This window comes from Leucopleurus acutus (assembly GCF_964270905.1).
Source record: "Leucopleurus acutus genome assembly, chromosome: 1".
In the NCBI taxonomy this organism is placed as follows: domain Eukaryota; kingdom Metazoa; phylum Chordata; class Mammalia; order Artiodactyla; family Delphinidae; genus Leucopleurus; species Leucopleurus acutus.
The window spans coordinates 122808122-122834784 of record NC_139142.1 but is presented as its reverse complement, the minus strand read 5'-3'; positions in this window follow the sequence as shown (position 1 = coordinate 122834784).

The following is a 26663-nucleotide window of genomic DNA, read 5'->3' as shown; positions in this document are numbered from 1 at the left end:
GAAATAAAGCAAAATATATATAGTAAACAAATATAAACCAAAAGAAGACCAAAATAGCTACTTTTTTTTTTTTTTCCAGTACGCAGGCCTCTCACTGTTGTGGCCTCTCCAGTTGTGGAGCACAGGCTCCAGACGCGCAGGCTCAGCGGCCATGGCTCACGGGCCCAGCCACTCCATGGCATGTGGGATCTTCCCGGACCGGGGCACGAACCCACATCCCCTGCATCAGCAGGCGGACTCCCAACCACTGCGCCACCAGGGAAGGAAGCCCCCCAAATAGCTACTTTTCATTTCAGACAAATAGAGTTAGTATGAACAAATATCATCAGGAACAAAGATGCTCATTATATAGTGGTAAAGGAATAATATAACAAGAATGTATAACAATCATGAGTAAATATATACTCAATAATATAGCTTTTTTAAAAACATAAATTTATTTATTTATTTTTGACTGAGTTGGGTCTTCGTTGCTGTGCACAGGCTTTCTCTGGTTGCTGCGAGTGGGGGTACTCTTCATTGCAGTGCACGGGCTTCTCACTAAGGTGGCTTCTCTTGTTATGGAGCATGGGCTCTAGGCGTGTGGGCTTCAGTAGTTGTGGCATGCAGGCTCAGTAGTTGTGGCTCACGGGCTTCGTTGCTCCACGGCACGTGGAATCTTCTCAGACCAAGGCTCGAACCCGTGTTCCCTGCATTAGCAGGCGGATTCTTAATCACTGTGCCACCAGGCAAGTCCAGTATAGCTTAAAATATAGACAAAACAATTGATAGAACTGCAGGGAGAAAAAGATAACTTGCTCCTCTCAGGAACTGATGGATCAAAGATTAAATAAAATGATAAATAATTTTGTTCTAAATATATAAACTTTATAGCCAAAGGGCATAGAATAAACTTTCACTAAGAGCATATATAAAAATTCACAAAAATTGATCATGCACAGTAAGTCCCCTACATATGAACCTTCAAGTTTCGAACTTTCAAAGATGCTAACATGCGTTCGCACGTCCAGTCACGTAAGTTAGTTCACGTGTCTGGCATACATTGTCACGTGCGTGCATCCTTTACAAGTAGTTGTGCTTTTGTGTACTTTACTGTACAGTACTGTACAGAGTACAGTAGTACAGTATCTTTATTTCAAGCCCAGGATGTCCGGGAGCAAGTGTAAAAGCAGCAGTCATGTAGCTGGAACTGCTAAGAAGCGCCAAGCTATAATGATAGAATTGGAGGCCCAGAGAAAGGACTAAGAGAGATAAGAGGAAGAGGAAGTAACTAAAGAACTGAAGAGATTCACAACACAGGAAACAGCAAGGGGATTTTCTTTATTTGAGGAGGCACGGTTAGTTTCTGAGGCACAGGACCCCAACGTAGAATGGTACATGAAGGTTGCAGCAGCCATTCAGAATGCAATCCAGTGCTACCATGTCATCTACAACGAGAAAAAAAGAGCTACTACCCAGACATCACCAGACTGTTTTTTCAAGACGATAGACAGAATTGAATCTAGCAAGGAACCAGAACCTGTGCCATCAATGTCAGGCATGAGTGAAATTGCAGCATGCTTTCCGTCTCCTATTGCTGACTATCCTTCAGCTCCACCACCTCCCACCTCCTCTCCCTCCTCCAGTCAGTAACTCTTCTTTCCTGTTCACTCGATGCCAGCCCCTGTATGCAGGTGTTGTACTGTACTACTGTACTTTTCAAGGTACTGTACTGTAAGATTAAAAATGTGTTCTTTACTTTTTGTGCTTGTTTCTTTATGTGTTATTTGTGTGTAAAGTATTATAAACCTATTACAGTACAGTACTATATAGCTGATTGTGTTAGTTGGGTACGTAGGCTACCTTTGTTGGACTTATAAACAAATTGGACTTAACACGCTCTTGGAACAGAACTCTTTCATATGTTGGGGACTTACTGCATTAAGTCACAAAGAAAACTTCAATAAATTCTGAAGATGGGCATCATATACAATGTGGTTTTGTCTACAATGCAATAAAACATTTATAACAAAATAATACATTAATTTTTTATGTCTAGAAATCTAAATACGTATTGTCAAATGATCCCTAGAATTAAGAGGAAATTACCAGGGAAATTATGAGGTACATAAAAACATTAAATGCAAAATTGTATGGCTTGCAGTTAGAGTAATACTGTAAGAGAGATTTACAGTCTTAATTATATTTACATAAAAGCTAGAAGGAATTAAAATAAATGAGAACCATTTAACATAAAAATCTAGAGAAAAGCAACAGAATAAACTCAGAAAAACAAGAAAAATAGAAATAGTAAAGAAAAGGTTAAAAATCAGTGAAATAAAGAACACTGTCAATAAAACTGTAAAGGTCATTAGCAAATCCCCCAAAATGGTTCACTGAAAAGACTAATAAGAGGGATAAGATGCTGGCAAAATTGATCTAGAAAAGAGAAAGACAGAAAGAAGTAGAAAAGAACAGATATTTTAAACAGAAACAAAGAATGTTATTAGCAAATGCACTCTAGAAAATTTGACAACCTGGAGGAGATGGATAAATTTCTATTAAATTATAAAATATCAACATTAGGACAGGAGGACATAAAACACATGGAATTGCCAATAAAGAACTTGAAATTAGCCATCAGGATCTTCCCTCTACCACCACCCCTCCCGTATAGAAAGGATCTGACAGGTGATTTTACAAGTGTGTTATAACAAAGCAAATAATCTTTACCTTACACAAGTTTTTTTTAATAGAAAATAGAAAGAGGAAGTTATATAGCTCATTTTATGAATAATGCTTTTATGCTATAACCAAGAAAGAGATGTAAAAAAAAAGGAAAAAGTATACACCAATTTCACTTGTACAAATAGACGCCAAAACCTAAAGAAAAATTAGTTGATTAAATCATCAGTGTATTATTTGTAACATATCATAATTAAATATAATTTATTCCTTCTAGGTTCAACATCAAAAATCTATCAATTTACTACATTAATGAACCAAAAAAAAAAAATTTACAGCAATGCCCACCATTAGTTACAGCTCAACCAAGTACTGCTGGTTCCTGGCCAATTCAATAGCAAGAGAAAGAAAGAAATGATGCAAGACTTGGGAGGAAATAGATAAAATTTTCACCTGCAGGTGATATAATTATCTGTATAGAAACCCAACAGAATAAACTACCAAAACTCAACAGAATAAACTACTAAAATAGAATGTCCATCCAGACCGCTGGATATAAGTTGAATATATAAACATCAAAAACTTCCCTCTACATCAGCAATAACTAATTAGAAAATGCAAAAGAAAATAAGCTACCAGTGACGAATCAGGAATTAACCTAACTGAGAATGCACAAAAGAAAATCTGAATAAAAGAAGAGATATACCATAGTAATGAATGAGATAATTTCACATTATAATATTTAGATTTAAAATTTTAACGTAATTGCAATCAATATTCCAAAAGAATAAAAAGAGAAGGTATAGAAATGAAAAGCTGTATCTGAAATTTGCATAGAAAAATAAATATCTACAAATAACCAAGAAATTTTTGAAAAACAAGAGCAAGGGGCTGAAACAGATCTAATCAGATATTAGAGCAAATGCACAATTTTAGCATTATATCAGAATAGTGTTGCTGCAAGAAGACAAAGAAAATTGTCTTAAAAGAATGAAGAGCTCAGAAATAGAGCCATATCTATATGGAAACTTGCAATTGTTAGAAAGGGCACCAAAAAACAATGGGGAACAGATGGACTCTTTAGTAAAAACAATTGGAATAACTGCTTACTTTATTAAAAAAAATATAAAGTTAGTTCACTGCTTTAGAGGACAGACAAAAATAAACTCCATATGGAGTGAAACCCTAAATGATAAAGACAAAATAGTAAAGTAGAAGAAAATATAGGAGAATACCCAACAAAACAAGAACAGAACCATGAAGGGAGAAATTGCTGGACTAACTACATGGAAACTGAAGATTTTTGTTCATACTTTGATATATTTAACAGATGACTGACAGAAAAATCTTACAGTGTCTAAAATTTGGAATAGGGCTTCCCTGGTGGCACAGTGGTTGAGAGTCCGCCTGCCGATGCGGGAAACACGGGTTCGTACCCCGATCCAGGAAGATCCCACATGCCGCGGAGCGGCTAGGCCCGTGAGCCATGGCTGCTGGGCCTGCGTGTGCGGAGCCTGTGCTCCGCAAAGGGAGAGGCCACAATGGTGAGAGGCCCACATACTGCAAAAAAAAAAAAAAAAAAAAAAAAAAAAATTAATAGAATTTGGAATAGACAACAAACAAGAACAAATAAGACTCTCTCCCCTGAAAGAAAATAGGGAACTGTATAGAAAAATGGGTACAGTAAATGTTTGTTGTACGGAAGGATGTTCTACATCACCAATAATCAGAGAAATGCAAATTAAAAGAAAAATATCATTTTAAACCCATTAGGCTGACAAACATTAGAAAATAGGAAATGGAAAGCCTCATACACTCTGCTGGGAATATAAAACTGGTGCAGACACAACTCAGAGAGAGACATCCATTTAATCAGTAAAAGTTTTGGTTGAGTGCCTATTAGGAGAAGAGCCTTCCTCTTGGATTTAGGAAGGTAGCACTAAACTGGACAGACAAGAAGCCTACGTTCTATATCTTCACTGTCCAATAAAGTAGTCACTAGATACAGGTGACTGTGGAGCACTTGAAATGTGACTGGTCTGAATTGAGACATTCTCTAAGTATAAAATACACATGAAAGACCTAGTACAAAAATTAATGTGGCAGAAAAGTCAATTGAAAACTCTAGTACCCATTCATGATAAAAACTCTCAGTAAACTAGGAACTTCCTCAATTTGATGAAAACTATCTACAAAAACGTACAGTTATCATACTAAATGGCAAGAAACTTGAAGCTTTCACACTAAGATCAGGTCCAAGGAAAGGATGTCTCCTCTCACAACTGCTTTACAACATCATACTGGAAGTCCTTGCTAATGCAGTAAGGCTAGAAAATGAATTAAAAATATATAGGGCTTCCCTGGTGGCACAGTGGTTGAGAGTCCGCCTGCCGATGCAGGGGACACGGGTTCGTGCCCTGGTCCGGGAAGATCCCACATGCTGCGGAGCGGCTGGGCCCGTGAGCCATGGCTGTTAAGCCTGCACGTCCGGAGCCTGTGCTCCGCAATGGGAGAGGCCACAACAGTGAGAGGCCCACGTACCGCAAAAAAAAAAAAAAAAAATATATATATATATATATATATATATATATACACACAGATTGGGAAAAAAACATAAAACTGTCTCCATTCATAGATGACGTAAACTACATAGAAAATTCAAAAGAATCAACAAAAATATCGTGAAACTAATAAGCAGTTAACAGCAAGGTTGCAGAATAAAAGGTTAATATACAAAAACTGTTTACTTTCCTATATAATAACAATGAACAAGTGGAATTTGATATTAGAAACACAATATCATTTACATTGGCATCCAAAAATTGAAATAGTATAAATCTAACAAAATAGGTATAAGACCTATATGAGAAAAACTACAAAACTCTGATGGGCAAAACCAAAGAATAACTAAATAAATGGAGAGATAGTATATTCCAAATTCATAAATAGGAAGACTCAATATTGTCAAGATATCAGTTCTTCCAAACCTAATCGATAGATTCAGTGTAATCCTAATCAAAGTCCCAGGAGTTATTTTATGGATAGCTACAAACTGGTTCTAAAGTTTATATGAAAAGGCAAAAGACTAAGTTTAGACAACACAATATTGAAGAAGAAGAACAAAGTTGGAGTACTGACATTATTCAACTTCAAGATCTACTATAAAAGTATAGTAATCACTGACTATGTGGTACTGGCAAAAGAATAGACAAATAGATCAATGAAACAGAATAGAGAACACAGAAATGGACCCCCATAAATACAGTCAAATGACCTTTGACAAAGGCACAAAGACAATAATGGAGCAAAGATAGTCTCTTCAAATGGTGCTGGAAAAACTGGATGTCCACAAGCAAAAAAAAAAAAAAAAAAACTAGACAGATATTATACTGTTCACCAAAATTAACTCAAAATGGATCATAGATTTAAATGGAAAACACAAAACTATAAAATTCCTACAGGATAACATAGGAGAAAACCCAGATGTACTAGGGTATAATAATCCCTGTTTAGGTCATATTAATAACTGTTTCATAGGCACAACCTATGAAATAAATAATTGATAAGGTATACACAAAACTAAACTCAAAATGGATTAAAGACCTAAATGTAAGGCCAGATACCATCAAACTCTTAGAGGAAAACATAGGCAGAACACTCTATGATATAAATCACAGCAAGATCCTTGTTGACCCACCTCCTAGAGAAATGGAAATAAAAACAAAAATAAACAAATGGGACCTAATGAAACTTAAAAGCTTTTGCACAGCAAAGGAAACCATAAACAAGACGAAAAGACAACCCTCAGAATGGGAGAAAATATTTGCAAACAAAGCAACTGACAAAGGATTAATCTCCAAAACATATATGCAGCTCAATATCAAAAAAACAACTCAATCCAAAAGTGGGCAGAAGACCTAAACAGACATTTCTCCAAAGAAGATATACAGATTGCCAACAAACACATGAAAGGATGCTCAACATCATTAATCATTAGAGAAATGCAAATCAAAACTACAATGAGATATCATCTCACACCAGTCTGAATGGCCATCATCAAAAAATCTACAAACAATAAATACTGGAGAGGGTGTGGAGAAAAGGGAACCCTCTTGCACTGTTGGTGGGAATGTAAACTGATACAGCCACTATGGAGAACAATATGGAGGTTCCTTAAAAAACTAAAAATAGAATTACCATATGACCCAGTGATCTCACTACTGGGTATATACCCTGAGAAAACTATAACTCAAAAAGAGTCATGTACCAAAATGTTCATTGCAGCTCTATTTACAATAGCCAGGACATGGAAGCAACCTAAGTGTCCATCAACAGATGAATGGATAAAGAAGATGTGGCACATATATACAATGGAATATTACTCAGCCATAAAAAGGAATGAAACTGAGTTATTTGTAGTGAGGTGGGTGGACATAGAGACTGTCATACAGAGTGAAGTAAGTCAGAAAGAGAAAAACAAATACCGTATGCTAACACATATATATGGAATCTAAAAAAAAAGAAAAAGAAAATGGTCAGAAGAACCTAGGGGCAAGATGGGAATAAAGATGCAGACCTACTAGAGAATGGACTTGAGGACATGGGGACGGGGAAGGGTAAGCTGGGACAAAGTGAGAGAGTGGCATGGACATATATACACTACCAAAAGTAAAATAGATAGCTAGTGGGAAGCAGCCGTATAGCACAGGGCGATCAGCTCAGGGCTTTGTGACCACCTAGAGGGGTGGGATAAGGAGGGTGGGAAGGAGGGAGATGCAAGAAGTTAGAGATAGAGGGACATACATATATGTATAACTAATTCACTTTGTTATAAAACAGAAACTAACACACCATTGTAAAGCAATTATACTCCAATAAAGATGTTAAAAATAAATAAATAAAGATGTTTTAAAAAGAAAATAAATAATAAATTACAAAAAATAATAATTGATAAGGTGAACTTCATTAAAATTTAAAATATCCATTCTTTGAAGGACAGGGTCAAGAGAATGAGAAGACAATGAGAATGAGAAGCCACAGACTGGGGGAAAATATTTGCAAAAGAATGCAATTGATAAAAGACTGTTATCCAAAATATCCAAAGAACACTTAAAACCCAACAATAAGAAAACAACCCAATTTTAAAATGAGCAAAAGACCTTAAAAGACACTTTGCCAAAGAAGATATACAAATGGCAACTAAGCATATGAAAATATGCTTGACATCACAAGTTATGAGGGAAATGCAAATTAAAATAACTAGATACACTACAGACCTATTAGAGTGGCCAAAATCCAGAACACTGACAACACCTAATGCTGACAAGGATGTAGAGCAACAGAACTCTCGTTCACTGCTGGTGGCAATGCAAAAGTGGCACAGCCACTTTAGAAGACATTTTGGTAGCTTTTCACAAAACTAAATATTCTCTTACCATATGATCCAGCAATCATGTCTCTTGGTATTTACCCTAAGAAGCTGAAAGCTTATGTTCACACAAACAGCCTCACACAGATGTTTATAGCAGCACTATTCATAACTGCCAAAACTTGCAAGCAACCAAGATGTCTTTCAGTAAGTGAATGGATAAATAAACTGTGGTACATCCAGACAATGGAATATTACGCAGTGCTAAAAAGAAATGGGCTATCAAGCCATGAAAACACATGGAAGAAACTTAAATGCATATTTCTAAGTGAAAGAAGCCAGTCCAAAAAGGCTACATACTATATGATTTCAACTACATGACATTCTAGAAAAGGCAAACTACAGAGACAATAAAAAGATCAATGATTGCTGGGATTAGCAGGGGGTGGGAGGGAGAGAAATGAATAGGCAGAATACAGAGGATCTTACGTACTTCTTAAAATTTATACACAAAACAGTACTATATATAATACTGTATGTAAATAAACATAGTTTATGTGGTTGTGGAATGGTATGGGATTTAATATTGGGGATAATTAATAGGAGAAATAAATTATAAAATAAAATAAAATAAAAAACAAGAGAGCCTTGCATGGGTTAAATGCCATGAATTCTATGTAATATAATCAACTCCATTCCATGACCTTTAGTCATAACAAGAAAATTAAAAATTACAAAGTCCAGTAAAATGTCTGTAGACCGATGTACTATTTGAAATCATTGAATTCACCAATATTTAATATGTACAAGTTATATACCCTGCCATGTGCCCAAAATACGTAAGACATCTATGAGATGATTCCTTCACTCGAGATGCTTCCAGTCTGCCTGAGTCAAAAAAAAACCCTACCCTCATGAAATGGTGGAGGGCGAAGTGAGACAGAATTTAGTTATGAACTATGTGGTACATGCAAGAAAAGAAAAAGTAATGTGCAAATATGCAAAGAAGACAATAGACAGATGGGCTGGAGCAAGAAGATTTGAGAATGTGGTGGAATTTGAACTTGACTTCAAAGGATAAGAGGTGTTTGGACTGATGGAGAGAAAGAGGCATTCCCAGGACACAGTTAACCTGCAAAGTTGAGGGAAGGTCACCTCAGTGGAATAAAAGAGTACTGTCCTCAACTTGTAAAAGCAAGATCAACATCAGAGTAAGTGACAACCAAAATATTAGTTATTCAAGCTAAAAATATGAATGTTCTAATACCTATTCTAGCCATTAGATTATGCACCATCCCTATAGCATGCACTGCTCCAGTTAACAAATGTTCTCAAAAAGTGAATAGAATGAGATAATGCAGGTTTTCAGAGTACTTTGCTTAATGCCAGGGCAGAGTTTATGCACTGGAAGAATCTGGCTTGTTAAGTGATGAGGATATTCAGTAATTTGCATTTTGAGATATGGTATAGATCTTTACTAAAGAGGGAACCTGCAAAGCAGGGGGACTGTATAGTACTTAGTGAAACATTTAAGGCCATCCATAATCTGCCCCCAGTTAACTCTTTATGAACCTCTCCCCAATCCCTTTCATGCCCAGACTTCTGCCAAACCAAGCACTTTATCCTCCATGCACTTTCATATTTGGCACTTTCCTACCCCAGGCCCTCAGCTGTACTCTTCCTGCATTTGAAATATCTTCTGCTCCATCTTCACTTGACAAAACTCAGTGTATATCAGGACCATGTGTGAATTCTTTTATTTCCATAAAAACATTATAGAAAGTCCAGGCAGAAGGAAAACCCTCTCTGAGCTTTCAAAACACCGAACATTCTGTTCTGTGATTATACTGGCTCGTAGGAATCCTACTGTTAGAATGAATTAAGACCAAGATTGTCTGATTGGAAAAATATGATTGTTCTTACTAGTAGTAAATCAAAATAGCGCATACACTGAGTCCCACTGACCAAAATTTATCTTGTGCCGTTTGTACCTTGTCTTAGATTTACTAATGCATATTCTCCCAAGTATTTTCAGGTTTCCATATTGCTGCCCAGAATTTGTCCTATACACGTTTACTTTACATATATCTCATCAGAAAACACATACAATTTAGTGTCCTGCTTTTTTTCAGTATGCACATACCATAAATTTTCCTTATTTCTAAATATTTTCTTAGTTAATTTAATATCTCCACAATTCTTCATTATGTTGACATGCTGTCATCACTTTAAAAAAATCCCTGTTTGTGATCATTTAGTTTAGACAAATACATTCTTTTCCTTCCTTCCCCCTGAAGTCCTGTAACAATATATTCTTATTAACTCTATACAGACTAAAATAAGCAAGTTTTAAATAATCATGCTAGTCTTCCAGTAGCATTCACTGTTCCAAGTCATAATTAGTAGAACAAGGAATCATGATAATCTATTCTTTGCCATTTTGATAAATTGCCCCATTTCCCACTTACCAAGATGCCCAAATAAATAGACAACAAAGTTCCTTCACGGAAGCTCAGTAACTCATAGAGATCAGGAAATGAATAATCCTACATGTCTTCATACATCTGTATTTTCAGCAAGGATACTCTTGGGAAACATTCCTTGTCCATGGCTCTCTTCAGGGCCTTCCATAGGCAAATGCAGTTTACTTGGACAAAATTCTACCTCTTAATTCTCTAAATGGAGAAAATGGACCATTAGCCCTTTTACACTGGCTAAATTAGCAACTACCAGCAGGTAAACAGCCTATCACAGCAACACTGTTCCAAGCTTGAGTGTCATTTGCAAAGGTGGAGCCCTTCAGAGAGAAATCTCTGTTTTATTAGCATAAAGAAGTCTAAAGAGCACTGGCCAGGGCCAAAAGGCCCTCCATGGTCCCCAGGGATCACTGTTGATTTATGAGCTCCCACACATTCACCTATGACACCACAATTCATTCCTGTGTAAAATACTCTATTATTATACCACCCAAGTATAAGGTCAGAAAATACCAAATGGAATACAATTTAAGCCAGGTAGGGAGAATAAGTAGTTGTATAAAAAGCCCCAATGCCAAAATAAATTAAGCCAGAGAACTAATCTGAAGAGGAGAAGTAACCAAATGAACAAAGTGGGAAACACTAGTGTGCATTTTTTTTTTTTTTTTTTTTGCGGTATGCGGGCCTCTCACTGTTGTGGCCTCTCCCGTTTTGGAGCACAGGCTCCGGACGAGCAGGCTCAGCGGCCATGGCTCACGGACCCAGCTGCTCCGCGGCATGTGGGATTTTCCCGGACCGGGACACGAACCCGTGTCCCCTGCATCGGCAGGCGGACTCTCAACCACTGCACCACCAGGGAAGCCCCTAGTGTGCATTTTTTAAGTGTCGGTTCCTAGGTGCCTGCAGATCAGACCCCACGCCTGGTCAGAGGCATCCACCAGCACAGTGGGGAGGAAAGAGCATGAACTCTGGGAGCAGGAACCCAAGGTGCTAAATGTTGTTCCTCCGTTTTGAAGCCATAGGACCTCAGGCAAATTACTTAACCATTTTGAACCTTATCTAAAATTTCTGAATGGCTTCCCAGGGTTGGGAGAATTAAATTAAAACGTCTACCTCCTGGCACAGAGTAGGCATTTACACTGCCAGCTTGAAGATGCACCCCACACCCACCCTATGGACACATGGAACCTTTATACACATTAATCTCCTCAGTTAAGCTCCAGGCAAACCCTGCCAGCTTGGTCTTCTGGTCTGGGAGACCTTCGTCCCTGTGTGCATGTCTACTTCCATCCATTTTATACAGCCTTTAAAGTCTAGTTTCCTGAGTTTTCGCGGAGACAAACAACCAGTCCTTTGTACCAGAGTTCCCCAACCCCAGGGCTGCAGACTGGTACCAGTCCGTGGCGTGTTAGGAACCGGGCCACACAGCAGGAGGTGAGCAGCGGTTTAGCAAGTGAAGCTTCATCTGCCGCTCCCCATTGCTCCCCATTGCTCTCATTACCACCTGAACCAACGTCCCCGCCCCTGCCACCAGTCCGTGGAAAAACTGTCTTCCACGAAACCAGTCCCTGGTACCAAAAAAGGTTGGGGATCGCTGCTTTATACCATCTATGTCTTTACACTTTGGTATAAAGCAAAAACTTTGAATCCACCTCAGGATTAGTATACATATTTGTTTAACTTTCTACCATTTACTTTTTTGTGTTGTGGCAAAATCACCTTGACTATATATAGTGTTTATGTGTTGTGTGTGTACCATAAATATATATATTTAACCTTTGTTTATTGTTGCACTTAGGAAGAAACACTGTTATGTGGGAAGCTAATACTTTTCCCTTTTTTGAAAAACAGGTTAAGAGAATTGTTGTTCAAGAAATTGAGAAGTGTTTGAGGGAGGGAAGGACTGGGAGTGTGGGATTAGCAGAGGTAAGCTATTATATGTACGATGGATAAACAACAAGGTCCTACTGTATAGCACAGAGAACTGTATTCAATCTCCTGTGATAAACCATAATGGAAAAGAATATTAAAAAAAAAGAATGCCTCTGTGTAGAACTGAGTCACTTTGCTGTGCAGCAGAGATGGGCACAACGTTGTAAATCAACTCTACTTCAATAATAAAAAAAAGAAATTAAAAAAACAAAGAAATTGAAAACTGTTGACAATTAGGATTTTCATTCCTTTAGAGTTTCAGTTTCAGAAGGTAAGCACCTTTGGTTTAGCTGTTGCCAGCAAGCCTCCTCTTATGTGTTGCATAGTGTTACAGGTGAATTGGAGCAAGTGAAAGTCTGTGTATCCCTCATGCCACTCAAAGTCCTTGTGCAGAAGAGGGGAGAAAGAAACAGTATTTGAGGAGGAAGAGGTAAAATGTCTACTTTTCCATATAAAAGCCCTAATATCTGCCTTTAAACTTCAAAATAGCTTCTGTCTAGAGCCCTATCTTCTCACTCACCACTTTTTCTCAGAAACAGCTACTCCTTCTCTAGATCAGAATGAATGCTGCTGCCTGTTCTGAGAATTCATTCACTCCTAGCCCTCACAGGACTATTTTTCTTGAATTTTTTACAAATGTTTGAGTAGAAGATAGGAGATCCCATCCAAATATAACTTTCTATGACTCCATGGACTTGTGACATCAATTATGACCCCTCCAGCCAGTATCTTAATTCTCTTCCACTTCACTAACTCCTTTCTCTCTGATGTCCCCAAACTGGTGCCTTTAAATTAACAAAACCCAATGTGTTCTTAAGAGGCACTCAAGGCTTGAGGCTCCACAGCAAAATTCACCTTGAATGAAACTTTCTTGCTTTGGTAATCTGACTTCCTTAGGTAGACAAAGAATAGGCCAGGTGCCTTGGGCACTCAAAGAATGTCAGATTTGTTCGACCAGGGCCTACTCCAAATCCTACACAGAGTGGTGAGAAATACTAAATCTATTACTCCTTAAGTCTGGCCAAGATCCACCACCCCAGCACCACCATCCTCACCTCCATCACCACCTGTTCTCCATGGTTCTTAGGAAACAATGGGTAGCAATTACACTTGCTTATTTTTTACTGTAACTTTCAAGTCTGTCTCTGTAAAGGCCTCTCAGTTACAGACAGAAAGATCTGCTTCTGGTTCACCCCATCCATATGCCAAATCCCTGGTATGATTAAAAACGGCCTCAGGTATAATAGGAGCATTTTTCTTAACAATACTCCTATACCACTGATGGCACAGAATTTTTTTTTAACATCTTTATTGGAGTATAATTGCTTTACAATTGTGTGCTAGTATCTGCTGTATAACAAAGTGAATCAGCTATACATATACATATATCCCCATATCTCCTCCCTCTTGCATCTCCCTCCCACCCTCCCTAACCCACTCCTCTAGATGGTCACAAAGCACTGAGCTGATCTCCCTGTGCTATGTGGCTGCTTCCCACTAGCTATCTATCTTACATTTGGTAGTGTATATATGTCCATGCCACTCTCCTCACCCCAGCTTACCCTTCCTCCTCCCCATGTCCTCAAGTCCATTCTCTACATCTGCGACTTTATTCCTGTCCTGCCCCTAGGTTCTTCAGAACCATTTTTTTTAATTCCATATATATGTTTTAGAACATGGTATTTCTTTTTCTCTTTCTGACTTACTTCTCTCTGTATGACAGACTCTAGGTCCATCCACCTCACTACAAATAACTCAATTTCTTTTTTTTATGGCTGAGTAATATTCCATTGTATATATGTGCCACATCTTCTTTATCCATTCATCTGTTGATGGACACTTAGGTTGCTTCCATGTCCTGGCTATTGTAAACAGAGCTGCAATGAACATTGTGGTACATGACTCTTTTTGAATTATGATTTTCTCAGGGTATATGCCCTGTAGTGGGCTTTCTGGGTCATATGGTAGTTCTATTTTAAGTCTTTTAAGGAACCTCCATACTGTTCTCCATAGTGGCTGCATCAATTTACATTCCCACCAATAGTGCAAGAGGGTTCCCTTTTCTCCACACTCCTTTTCTCTCCAGCATTTATTGTTTGTAGATTTTTTGATGATGGCCATTCTGACTGGTGTGAGGTGATACCTTATTGTAGTTTTGATTTGCATTTCTCTAATGATTAGTGATGTTGAGCATCCTTTCATGTGTTTGTTGCCAATCTCTATATCTTCTTTGGAGAAATGTCTGTTTAGGACTTCGGCCCATTTTTGGATTGGGTTGTTTGTTTTAGTGGTATTGAGCTGCATGAGCTGCTTGTAAATTTTGGAGATTAATCCTTTGTCAATTGCTTCATTTGCAAATATTTTCTCCCATTCTGAGGTTTGACTTTTCGTCTTGTTCATGGTTTCCTTTGCTGTGCAAAAGGAAAGTTTTTAAGTTTCAAAACTTTTAAGTTTCTTTAGGTCTCATTTGTTTAGTTTTGTTTTTATTTCCATTTCTCTAGGAGGTGGGTCAAAAAGGATCTTGCTGTGATTTATGTCATAGAGTGTTCTGCCTATATTTTGCTCTAAGAGTTTTATAGTGCCTGGCCTTACATTTAGGTCTTTAATCCATTTTGAGTTTATTTTTGTGTATGGTGTAAATAAGTATTCTAATTTCATTGTTTTACATGTAGCTGTCCAGTCTTCCCAGCACCACTTATTGAAGAGGCTGTCTTTTCTCCATTGTATATTCTTGCCTCCTTTATCAAAGATAAGGTGACCATAGGTGCGTGGGTTTATCTCTGGGCTTTCTATCCTGTTCCATTGATCTATATTTCTGTTTGTGTGCCAGTACCATACTGTCTTGATTACTGTAGCTTTGTAGTATAGTCTGAAGTCAGGGAGCCTGATTCCTCCAGCTCTGTTTTTCAAGACTGCTTTGATTATTCAGGGTCTTTTGTGTTTCCATACAAATTGTGAAATTATTTGTTCTAGTTCTGTGAAAAATGCCAGTGGTAGTTTGATAGGGATTGCGTTGAATCTATAGATTGCTTTGGGTAGTATAGTCATTTTCACAATGTTGATTCTTCCAATCCAAGAACATGGTATATCTCTCCATCTGTTTGTATCATCTTTAATTTCTTTCATCAGTGTCTTATAGTTTTCTGCATACAGGGCTTTTGCCCACTTAGGTAGGTTTATTTTTAGGTATTTTATTCTTTTTGTGCAATGGTAAATAGGAGTGTTTCCTTAATTTCTCTTACAGATTTTTCATCATTTGTGTATAGGAATGCAAGACATTTCTGTGCATTAATTTTGTATCCTGCTACTTTACCAGATTCACTGATTAGTTCTAGTAGTTTTCTGGTAGCATCTTTAGGATTCTTTATGTATAGTGTCATGTCATCTGCAAACATTGGCAGCTTTACTTCTTCTTTTCCTATTTGGATTCCTTTTATTTCTTTTTCTTCTCTTATTGCTGTGGCTAAAACTTCCAAAACTGTGATGAATTATAGTGGTGAGTGTGGACAACCTTGTCGTGTTCCTGATCTTAGAGGAAATAGTTTCAGTTTTTCACCACTTAGAACGATGTTGGCTGTGGGTTTATCATGTATGGCCTTTATTATGTCAAGGTAAGTTCCCTCTATGCCTACTTTCTGGAGGTTTTTATCATAAATTGGTGCTGAATTTTGTCGAAAACTTTTTCTGCATCTACTGAGATGATCATATGGTTTTTCTCCTTCAGTTTGTTAATATGGTGTATCACATTGACTGATTTGCATATATTGAAGAGTTCTTGCATTTCTGGGATAAGCCCCACTTGATCATGGTGTATGATACTTTTAATGTGCTCTTGGATTCTGTCTGCTAGTATTTTGTTGAGGATTTTTGCATCTATGTTCATCAGTGATATTGGCCTGTAGTTTTCTTTTTTTGTGACATCTTTGTCTGGTTTTGGTATCAGGGTGATGGTGGCCTTGTAGAATGTGTTTGGGAGTGTTCCTCCCTCTGCTATATTTTGGAAGAGTTTGAGAAGGACAGGTGTTAGCTCTTCTCTAAATGTTTGATAGAATTTGCCTGTGAAGCCATCTGGTCCTGGGCTGTAGTTTGTTGGAAGATTTTTAATCACAGTCTCAATTTCAGTGCTTGTGATTGGTCTGTTTATGTTTTCTGTTTCTTCCTAGTTCTGTCTCACAATGTTGTGCTTTTCTAAGAATTTGTCCATTTCTTCCAGGTTGTGATGGCACAGAATTTTAATCCCTACTGGTTCCTCTTTGCAATTCTTACCCTTAAGATTTAACGATAAAATTCAACCCCTCTCATTGTGACCCTTAACCTCAGTCTCCTGGTTTTTCCCATCCCCATCTGCCCTAAGTGATCATCTGGACTCCCTTGCTTCTGGCTCCTGCCACCAAACGTCATTATGGAGCCAGCAGTTCTGGCCTTAGTTTTTCACTCAATCATTATTCAGTCAGTCCATAATTATTTGCTGAGCACCTACTCTACACAAGGCACAGTTTTAGGTGCTGGGAATGCAGAGATGATAAAAACAAATCAGGTTCCTACTTTTACGTTGCATCTGAGCCCCTTGAGCAGGATGGGAGAGGTGATGGTTGCTATCTCAGAGGTCCTTCCTGGGGCAGGGATGGGTTGAGGGGGGACCCAAGCACTCTCTACCTTGAAAGAGATGTGTCTCCCTGGCCTGAAAATCATCCTGCATGCTCTCTATCAGCTTCCTCACCAACCAGTCTCCCCTTAATCTCCTCCAAATCGGCTCTATCCTTATGGAAACCATAATTCTTAGGTCACTAAAGACCTACCACTATGTTCAACATTTTTTTCTGTGGTTCATGTACTCAACTGCACAGGACTTCCGTATTTGTTAGTCATGAAGACTCAAAAACACAGTAAGCTTTTAGTTGTCCTCCATCTTTTCCTCCTATGATTATGGACCTATTAATCATTCTTTATAATTTTTCTCACACCTGGACCTTTTTTCCCCATTCCAATTGCCATCAGGCTTGCATTACCTTCTGCTAGAGATACTCTCATAACCAACATATCCTCCTAGCCAATATTCCTAACTTCTGTGTTGTTTCTTTTCAAATCTCCCTCCACACATCTTAAAACACTGCTTTCATGATGTCATACCTCAGTTTAGATCCTTCAATGGCTCCCCATTGCCAACAGCAAGAGTCCCCAACCTGTGGCTCATGAAGAACATAAAGAAGGGTTTTCAGAAACAATAACTAAATTAAATTTTTTTCATAATTTATAAGGCCCAGTGCCTTGTGGGTCATAAAGTCTAAAGAAGGGTGGCAGTTTTTACATAGTGGTTAGATCATAAATTCAAGTCTAGGCTCCACAACTATAGGAATCCAGTTAAGTTAATTTGCCTATATGTACCTCAGTTTCCTCATCTGAAGAATGAAGAGAACAATACCTAGTTCACAATATAATTAAAAGATAAAATTAGATCACTCATATAAAGTGCTTTGCATAGCGCCTAGTACAAAAATGATACTCAAAAACTTACAAATTATTTGCAGAAGTTCTGATAATCTTAGCATGGTTATCAGTGACAGGTATGGGGTACAGGTGGCAGCACTGTCCAGGTCTCCAAAGAGATGTGGTCAGACCTTGCAAGGATCTTGCAAGGGACCAGAGCCCATCAGCCTGACCACCCAGCTGGCCCAGCCCTGGCCCTAACTGGTTTGTTCCTCTGTACTGCTAGTCACCAGCCCATCCCCAAGGAAGGCAGAAACCCACCTTCCAGTCACTCTATTTCACTCTTTCCCTTGTCCTTACCAAGCAGACAGAGCTCCCCGTTTTTCTTCCATGCATCCTTTCATTTCCCATTTTCTTCTCTCATCTTCTGAAAAATCCATATTTACCTTATTCCTCCTCCAACTATTCCAGAAAAGCTAAATGAGACTGCAAGGTAGCATACAACAGACCATGCCAGACTTCTGCCCTAAAGTAAGTTCTATTTACATTAAACATTAACATGTAATCAATATGGGTAATCAGAAGAGTTCTGAGCAGCTAGAAGCAGCTCCTCCTTAGGAAAGAAGAGAAATTTTAACCTTAATAATGAAAGGGGCCATGCTAATTCAATCTAATAAATATTGATTTATTAACCCAGAAGTTAACCCAGAAGTTCCAGTCATGATAGTTTGAGCCCTTTCTGTCTAGCTTTGTCCTAGCATTGTCTCAGGCATTGTAATAGTTAGTTTATGTCTCTGTCTACATTACACTGTCAGCTTCTCAAAGGTCCTGCCAAGTCTTACTCAACCTACTGTCTCCAGCCCAGTGTACAGTGGCCTGGCATATCACAAGGAAATGAGTGAGAGAAGAGAGGGAAAAGGAAAGAATGGGGGAGAGAAAAAGAAAGAAGGAGCAAGGAGAGAGACAGAGGAGAAGAAACCAACTTGTAGAGTAGCAAAATCAGATAAGTGTTCTAATCCTTAGCTGAGTAAACATGGAGAAGTGACTTAATCTAAGCCTCAGTTGCCTCATCTGTAAAATGGTGATAGGTTAATAATATGCACCTTAAGGGCTACTCTGAAGTTTTAAAAGGATAAATATAACGGAAGTAACAGATGCAAAGACTGAGGCATAGTAAGTGACTGATAAATAATAACAATTACTATTACAAGTGAATAAAATATTTTGTAAAACGGAATTAAGTCACTGCCTGTATCATAAATGGAGGTGAGAAGGTCTTGGCCTGGGCCCCTCAAGTCTGTCCTCTGGTTTGGCCAGCCTTTTCTGGACCTTTGTTGTTGGAAAGCTATTTTGCCTACATAGCTTTCACTTAAATGGGGCTCTAAATCAAACTGTCCTCTGCCACTATTCTTCCCTGGGCTTCTGATTATAATCATGCTGCCTGCTATTAGTACAAGGATGTTTAAAACTCCTATAAAACAAGAGCTAATTGCTGATCTGCTTAATTAAAGTGAGCCTTTTGTTGTCACATTTACAAAGATAAATGAAATAATCAGCTCTGGACTAATGAGAGATAATTAGATTATGCAGCCGCAATAAATAAAGACCAAAATGCTCCTGATTGTCCCTGTATGTCACAAAGAAGGACCATGGTGAGCCTTAAAGAAATGCATGTTAGTGATGTTTTATTTGAACAACAGCTAGTGATTGTGGAATCCAGCTCCCTAACTCTATTATATATTCAGATTTGCAACAATCAATAGAGAACATATCGGTGACTTCCTTGCTGGGACATTACCAATTCTTTACAAGTAGTCCTAATTTTTTAAATAGATAATAATTTTTTAAATAATGTAAAAGTAAATATAATTTAACTCCATATAATTTATTAATGAAGGGTATTTATTAATGGAGTATTAACTATCAACGTTTTACAAAATGTAATAAAGACACTAAACCCTGCTTTCTTGTCTCATAATAATCTATTCAATTATTTTACTAAAAATATTGCATTAAGTATAAAAATAAAATTGATCCAATATCAATGTAGCTGACAGTAAGTAAATTAATTTATTCCTGAGTGTCAAAGCCTAAACTGCCCTAAGTCACTTCTTCTGGCCTAGCCTTAAAAGGTCAACTCTGGTCCCCCAAAACACAGAGAGAGAGAGAGAGAGAGAGAGAATCTTAGTCCCTATAGCCAAAGGAGACCAAAGCTCTTTCACATATGAATTGATTGATATGAAGGTGAAGATAAATTTTTTACTTTGCTCAGATAAAATACAGACTGATTGCCCAAAACTGATAACATATCAAACAGACATCCCCTCCCCCCATGACAGAGATTACTACGCCTGGAAAAATACCTGCTAAACGAGTAGTTTCCTAAATATATATATATTTAGGAAAGGATATAGGGTTTCTAACTTTTTATTTGACCGATTAAGAATTTAAAAGAAAAATCTATCCTCACAATCATTTTACCATCAAAATATAGAAAAAAAAATGTAGTCTTGGAATAAAGGGCAAGCCTTTAAATGGAATGAAAGAAGCTTTATTAAGAAAATTCCTTATTTATTCTCATTTTTATTTTTCTCATTTTTTAAATTTTATTTTTCTCCTATTTGTCCTTATTTTTCTCATTTTATCTGCATCAGTGGAAGATCCATCTTAGACTGACACCCCTCCAAACGTCAGAGTTTAGCAACCACAGAGCTAGGCTATTCTGTTCCAGGTATCAACACAGCTCCCTAGAGCCTAGGAGCTGAGGATTTTTAAAGTCAATATTCTAAAGCATTTTGTAAAATTAAAGGTTCATTTGAAATAAGAATAAAGAAACCAAAGCTTTCCATGTGCACGAGCCCACAGCAGCCCCTTCTTGTCCAGCATGTGGCTGACCAGGGTTGTGATGTCTGAGGAGCAGGGCCAGCATCCAACAGAGGTCCCCCTAACCCCCACCCTGAGCAGTACTGCCTACAGAGTCTCCTGACAGTAAGGTCAATTGATTTTCTAAGAAACTGAGAAATTTCAGATACAATCTGCTTTTCAAAGCATTTCCTAATTTATGCTCTTTGTAAATGCGAATTTTTTAGAAATAAAATAAAAGAAGTAGCTTGTCATGGTGCACGGGAAAAAGCCAGAACCCCTGGCTTTATTTCCAATTCTGCCACCATTGTAATCAATCAGTCTCTGACTCTTGGTCCCTCCTAACATGGAGATGAGACCTACCTCACAGGGCCACTGAGACAATGACCAGGCAAGCTGAGAGGTAGAGGACAGCACCATGGGGATCTTCAACTCATTTCTGATTCCAGTCTTAGGTTGCTGGATCTAGAATCTAAATAATGTGTTTAAGGCTATACTGAATCTTAAGTCTTAAATGCAACGTCAACTTAAGCAAAATTCTACCCATAATATGTTCACAGAGCCTAGATAAGTTGGCCCTGTCTTCACTCTTGAAATAATATATTCCGGCTGCCCCTGAAAACCAAGGCATGGATACAGGGGGGAGGGAAAGAAAGGCAGTCATAGATCAAGTGTCTCAAATGTCAATAAATGGCAAAGGAGAGTTATGGAGCACATAAGAGAAGAAGGAGGTTCAGAATATAGAGCTTGGGATGCCCTCTGACCCCACTCAAGAGAGGCCCAGTAATAAATCCAGTGGTGAGGGACATCTTTAGATATTGGAGCCATCCAGGAAAGCCACAGAGAATTTTCCAGCATCATAAACAGTTTGGAAAGAAAAAGATCTAATTTGGGAAGACAGGACAGAATGGTGAAAAAGGGAGAAGCTTTTGATAAGATTTTTTGTTGTTGTTGCTATTGTTGTTGCTGCTGTTGTTGTTGCTGCTGTTGTTATTTTATCTGAAAAATTTTATACCAATAGGTAGGGCATTTGGAAAATCCTCAGTTGCACGCATTCCCTAAGTTAGGAATCTGAGGTAATAAGACAGGTGCTCTTTGCTGGGCCATGTTAAGCTGACTGCTACCTTAAGAATGCTGATATCCAGCCACCCTGGCCACAGTTGGGGTCTAGACAGCTTCATTCAAAATCATAGGACAGACTTGCCTTCCTACGCTCCTAGATTCCACATTAAGGGTATTAATCAGAGTAAGTAATAGTAGCTGCTGTAATAATCCCCAAATTTCAACGGTTTAAAATAATAATAGATGATGTCTCTTTCATGCCTAGTCCATTGCAGTTCAGTTGGATGGGTAAGGGAAGGGTGCTTCATGTAGTTAGTCAGAGATCCAGGCTCCTTCAGTCTAGACCTCAGGATTCCGTGATGGATGCTCTACATTCAAAAGAAAAAGAATGGGAGAGATCTGGTGGAGTTTTAGAGGCCCTGCCTGGGAATGGTGCACATCATACACACCCATATTCCATCAGGCAGAATACAGTCACACAACCTCACTCAAAGCAAGAGAACACATAGCCTTCCTATATGAACACATGGCTTTGTCTCTATGAAAGTCCAAAGAGGAAGATCAGGAGAAGGGACAAGAAACATGGAAAAGTAACTTCTGTACTTAGGTATAGTAAGTATAGCACTTCTTAATGGGAGAACATTATTTCTTGTAGTCCTTAGAATCCTTTCTGCATTAAGCAATTCTGTTTCCCATAGATCTCCTTGAAGTTAAAAATGCTACATGGAAGAATATTAAATTTGGGATTGAAACGACTAAAATAAGGATGAAAAATGCATCTATCTCATTGGGTTATTATAAGACTTAAACAAATAATACATATAAAGTGTTTAGCACAGTTCCTGGCACAGCATAAGCAACTGTTAGATATTGGCTATTAGTGTGTTATGAAATCACTTTCACATATGAGGAAACTGAAGTTCTCAGAAGTAAAGTGACTTTCCCAAGCTCATAAAGCTATCTTGCATGCAAACTTTCCCACTACTAATCTTTATCCTATGGCTTTGATCCAAAATTTTGTATTGAGAGCAACACAACAGAATCTTCTAGTACATATTGTGACAATAGGAGAACACAGTCTTCCCTTTTGCTCTTTAAAAAACTAATATTATCTCCTTCCCTAAATCCCTTGTTTGTCCATACTAACTCCAGGGCAACTACATTTTGGCTTCCTGAAGCAGACTTTCTCCATGGAATTATCAATTCCCTAGTCTCTCACATGGACCAAATTAACACTGCTTAGTGCTAGGGAGACCACATTCTCTTCTGATATTGAAACCCGTAATTTCTGATCAATTAGAGGCTTGTTATGAAAACAATCAATTGATGTTTAACTCACTGAGTCAGTAATCATTTCAATTTCACTTTGGAGTCTCCCACAGCAAATGATTTGCTATAGTATTTTGAAATGTACAACAGGCCTTTAAAAAAGCAAAACAACTAATAAGCTTTTTTCCCTCTTCCTATTTCAGAGAATGTGGTGTTTATTTCCATTCTTAGCATTTAAAATTTGAAATTATTGAACAGAAGAAAGTGCAGTGATTGCTACCTCAAGTTCAGTTATAAAGAAGTATGTTCCAGAGAATTATGTGTGTTTTATTCTGAAACTCTAGTATTGTCTGGAACTTGGATGATATAGTAACCTCTACAGTAATACCATGACAGTTTGTCTATAAAATAAGAACATGCACCATCATTCAGGAAACTTTTACTCTGCACATTTTCACTATACTCATTTACTCTGTACAAAAACTTTATGATGTGGATATTTTATTCTCATTTTCCAGAGGAGTTCCTGGAAACTCAGTGAGGTTAAAGTGCCCAAGGCAGTTGAGCAGCATCTCAGGGACTCGTGCACAGGTCAGTCTGATTCTAAAGGGTCTGTCAGTCACACCTGGCCCCCCCCCCATCTCTATAGACAGGACCATCTGTAGGCCTGTCCCTGCCTGAAATTCTAATATCAGTTCTTTGCCTGCTTGCAGCAGCCCACTGTCATACAAAGTCCTTCACAGGCTTTGGAACTAGACAGATTTTGGCTCAAATGTCTACTCTGCCTCCTTAGCTGGTGTGTGACCTGAGACCATTTGACCTTTATTTCCTCTTTTGCAAAAAAGAGATATGTTAGAATATTTAAATAATGTTGCAATATTTTGTTGGTATTTTGGCCAAAGCACAGGCAGCCTCTTGGGAGGCAGATGGTATGGTGGTAAGACTGCCAATCACCTGAAATCAAATCACCTAGGTTTGAATTGTGACTCTACCCTAATACTCCTGTGAACTTGGACAAGTCATTTGAAACTTTAGTTTTCTCATCTAAAAATGGGGAATATTAATAATACCTACTTCTCAGGATTAATGATGTGATTATAAATACATTAAAAGATTGAAATACTTAGTATAGTGCCAGGTACATAATAAGTGCTCAATGTGCTACTATTATCCCTTCAGTTTTTCAGAAATACTTGCTTTTGCCTGATAACAGAGTTTCCTGACATGGCCTAAAATGCCTGCCTGGACTTTCTCCTAGAATCTCTCCTACTGAGAAACTACATGGGCCTCTGCATCCATTGTAATTCTGCCCTGCTTCCCTGTCCTAGCCTGGCTTCTTCTGGCCTCTCCACCACTGCTCCACCCTTAGCCATGAACTTAGTCACATCAGGAAAAAAGAATCAGACTGGTTGTGACTTACTTACACAACCAAGGAGACCTCCATGAGGCCACATACTTATTAAGCTTGTCCCCTCACTGATCAAACACATCTACCTGGAAGGACAAGCACATAACAAGAACACGAGAAACACATCTTTAGGCTTCCACAGCTTCCTGGGTATACTGCTCTTCACACCTGGAGCTGCTGAGGCTGAGTTCTTTTCTTCTCCACGCTGATAACTGATCACATTCCATGATACATGGAAGTGTAGCTTTCCATTGTCAACAACTAAGTCATGCCTCCTCTTTGGTCTCCATTGCACGGTGCGGTATAAGACACAACCCCTGAACCCCCTCAGCAGTGCTCCACAGAACAGTGAACACAGAGTGGATGGTTAATAAATACTGTTCGTTGTATTGCTAAGCATATGTTCCATAAGAAATATGGCTGTAAGTAGCATAACATTGCAAATTCATTAAGGGTTAAATAAAATAGCCTTGCTTGACCCTCGATACCGTTGGTTTCCAGAATACTACATTCTTGGTTTTCCTCCTACTCACTGGTGGCTCCTTTTTAGTTCTCCCCAATATTGTAATGCTAAAGTGACCCTGTTCTTTTCTACTCTTTATCCGCCCTCACTTCCTTGTTGTATCATCAGCTCCCACGTCTTTACACACTATTTGCCTACAACTGCCAGACCTCCTCTGAATTCCACACTCAGTGATCAGTGCCTGTTGGAGCTAACAGATATTTCAAAATCAAATCGTCTAAAAACAATTATTGATAAGTCCTCTTCCACCTTAATCAGTGTCTACTGCATTCACTCCTTGGCTTCATGCTGGACCCCTCTCCTTCTCTCACACCCCACATCCAGTTTGTCAGAAAATTCTGTTGGCTTCACAGCATATCCAGAATATGGTTACTCCTAACACCTCACCTTAGGGGACACTATCATCTTTCCTGAATTACTGTAATAACCCTCTAACTGCTTCTATTCTTGTCCCCAACAGTCTATTCTCAACACAGCAACCAGAAAGAGATCATGTCACTAGTCTGCTCAAAACCCTCTAATGACTCCTTATTTCACTCAGAGTAAAAACTGTCTTTAAAATGGTTTACAAGACCCTGAATGACTTGGGCCCAGTTATTCCTCTGACTTCATCTCCTACTACAGCCCCATGCATTCACTCCGCTATAGCCACACGGGTCTCCTTGCTATTTCCTAAACATAGGAGGCATGCCTCCCCGCCCAGGGCCTTTGCACTGGCTGTTCCTTCCGCCTGGCATGCTCCTTACCCAGATGTCCACATGGCCACCTAACTCCCACACCCCCTCAAGTATTTATTGCCTGTCTCCCTGAGGTCTAATCTCCATTCAGGCAAAGGTACTTGTTGGTTTTGTTCACTGCTATATTCCTAATGCCTGGAACACTGTCTGGCACATAGAAAGTTCTCCATAAATATTTGCTGAGCTAATTGGATGATTAATTTGGGAAGTGCAGTCTCATGCCTTGACTTATGAACCAATTTTAGAATCTGACTCATAACTATTGTAGACAGTAGCCAGCCGACTTTCTCATTTTTCTGCAAAAGCAGAACATTCCACTTATGATATAGATACTCTAAATACGGTCCTAGGAAGCATTTTACAAGATTGGTACTTGATCCACAGCATGAATTACACAGAATAGAAGGTGGGAATTATAGTACATTTTTAAATTTTTACTCAAATATACACCCAGGTACACAATTACTTTCTGTAGTTTTATTTTCATCTCATTAATACTTTGGATCCTTTTCTTTAATCACCTGTAAAAGCAGCATGACACAGAAGTTAAAAGAAAGGCCTGTGTACCCATATTGCATGGGCTTAAATCTCCACTCCACTGCTTACCACTATAGCTGTCACTTAACCTCTCTGGACCTTCCATTGGAAGCATTCGAATTTAAAGGTTGGTATTAAAAATTTCTGACATGTGGTTCTCCAAGCCAGTTTGCACAGTTCTAGAGACAGGAAGTTCATTACTTGAGGTAGTCTGCTTCTTTACTGAACTGCATCACGTGTTACTAAGTTCTATATACAATATTGGACTAAAAAGCCAGTTTCCCATTATGTCCAAACATTCATCCTAAAGTTGGCTCTTTCAGCACTGGAAAATACAAACGTCCTCTTCCACATAAGTTTCCAAATAACTTTTTTTTAAAACCTCTGTTATCTGCCT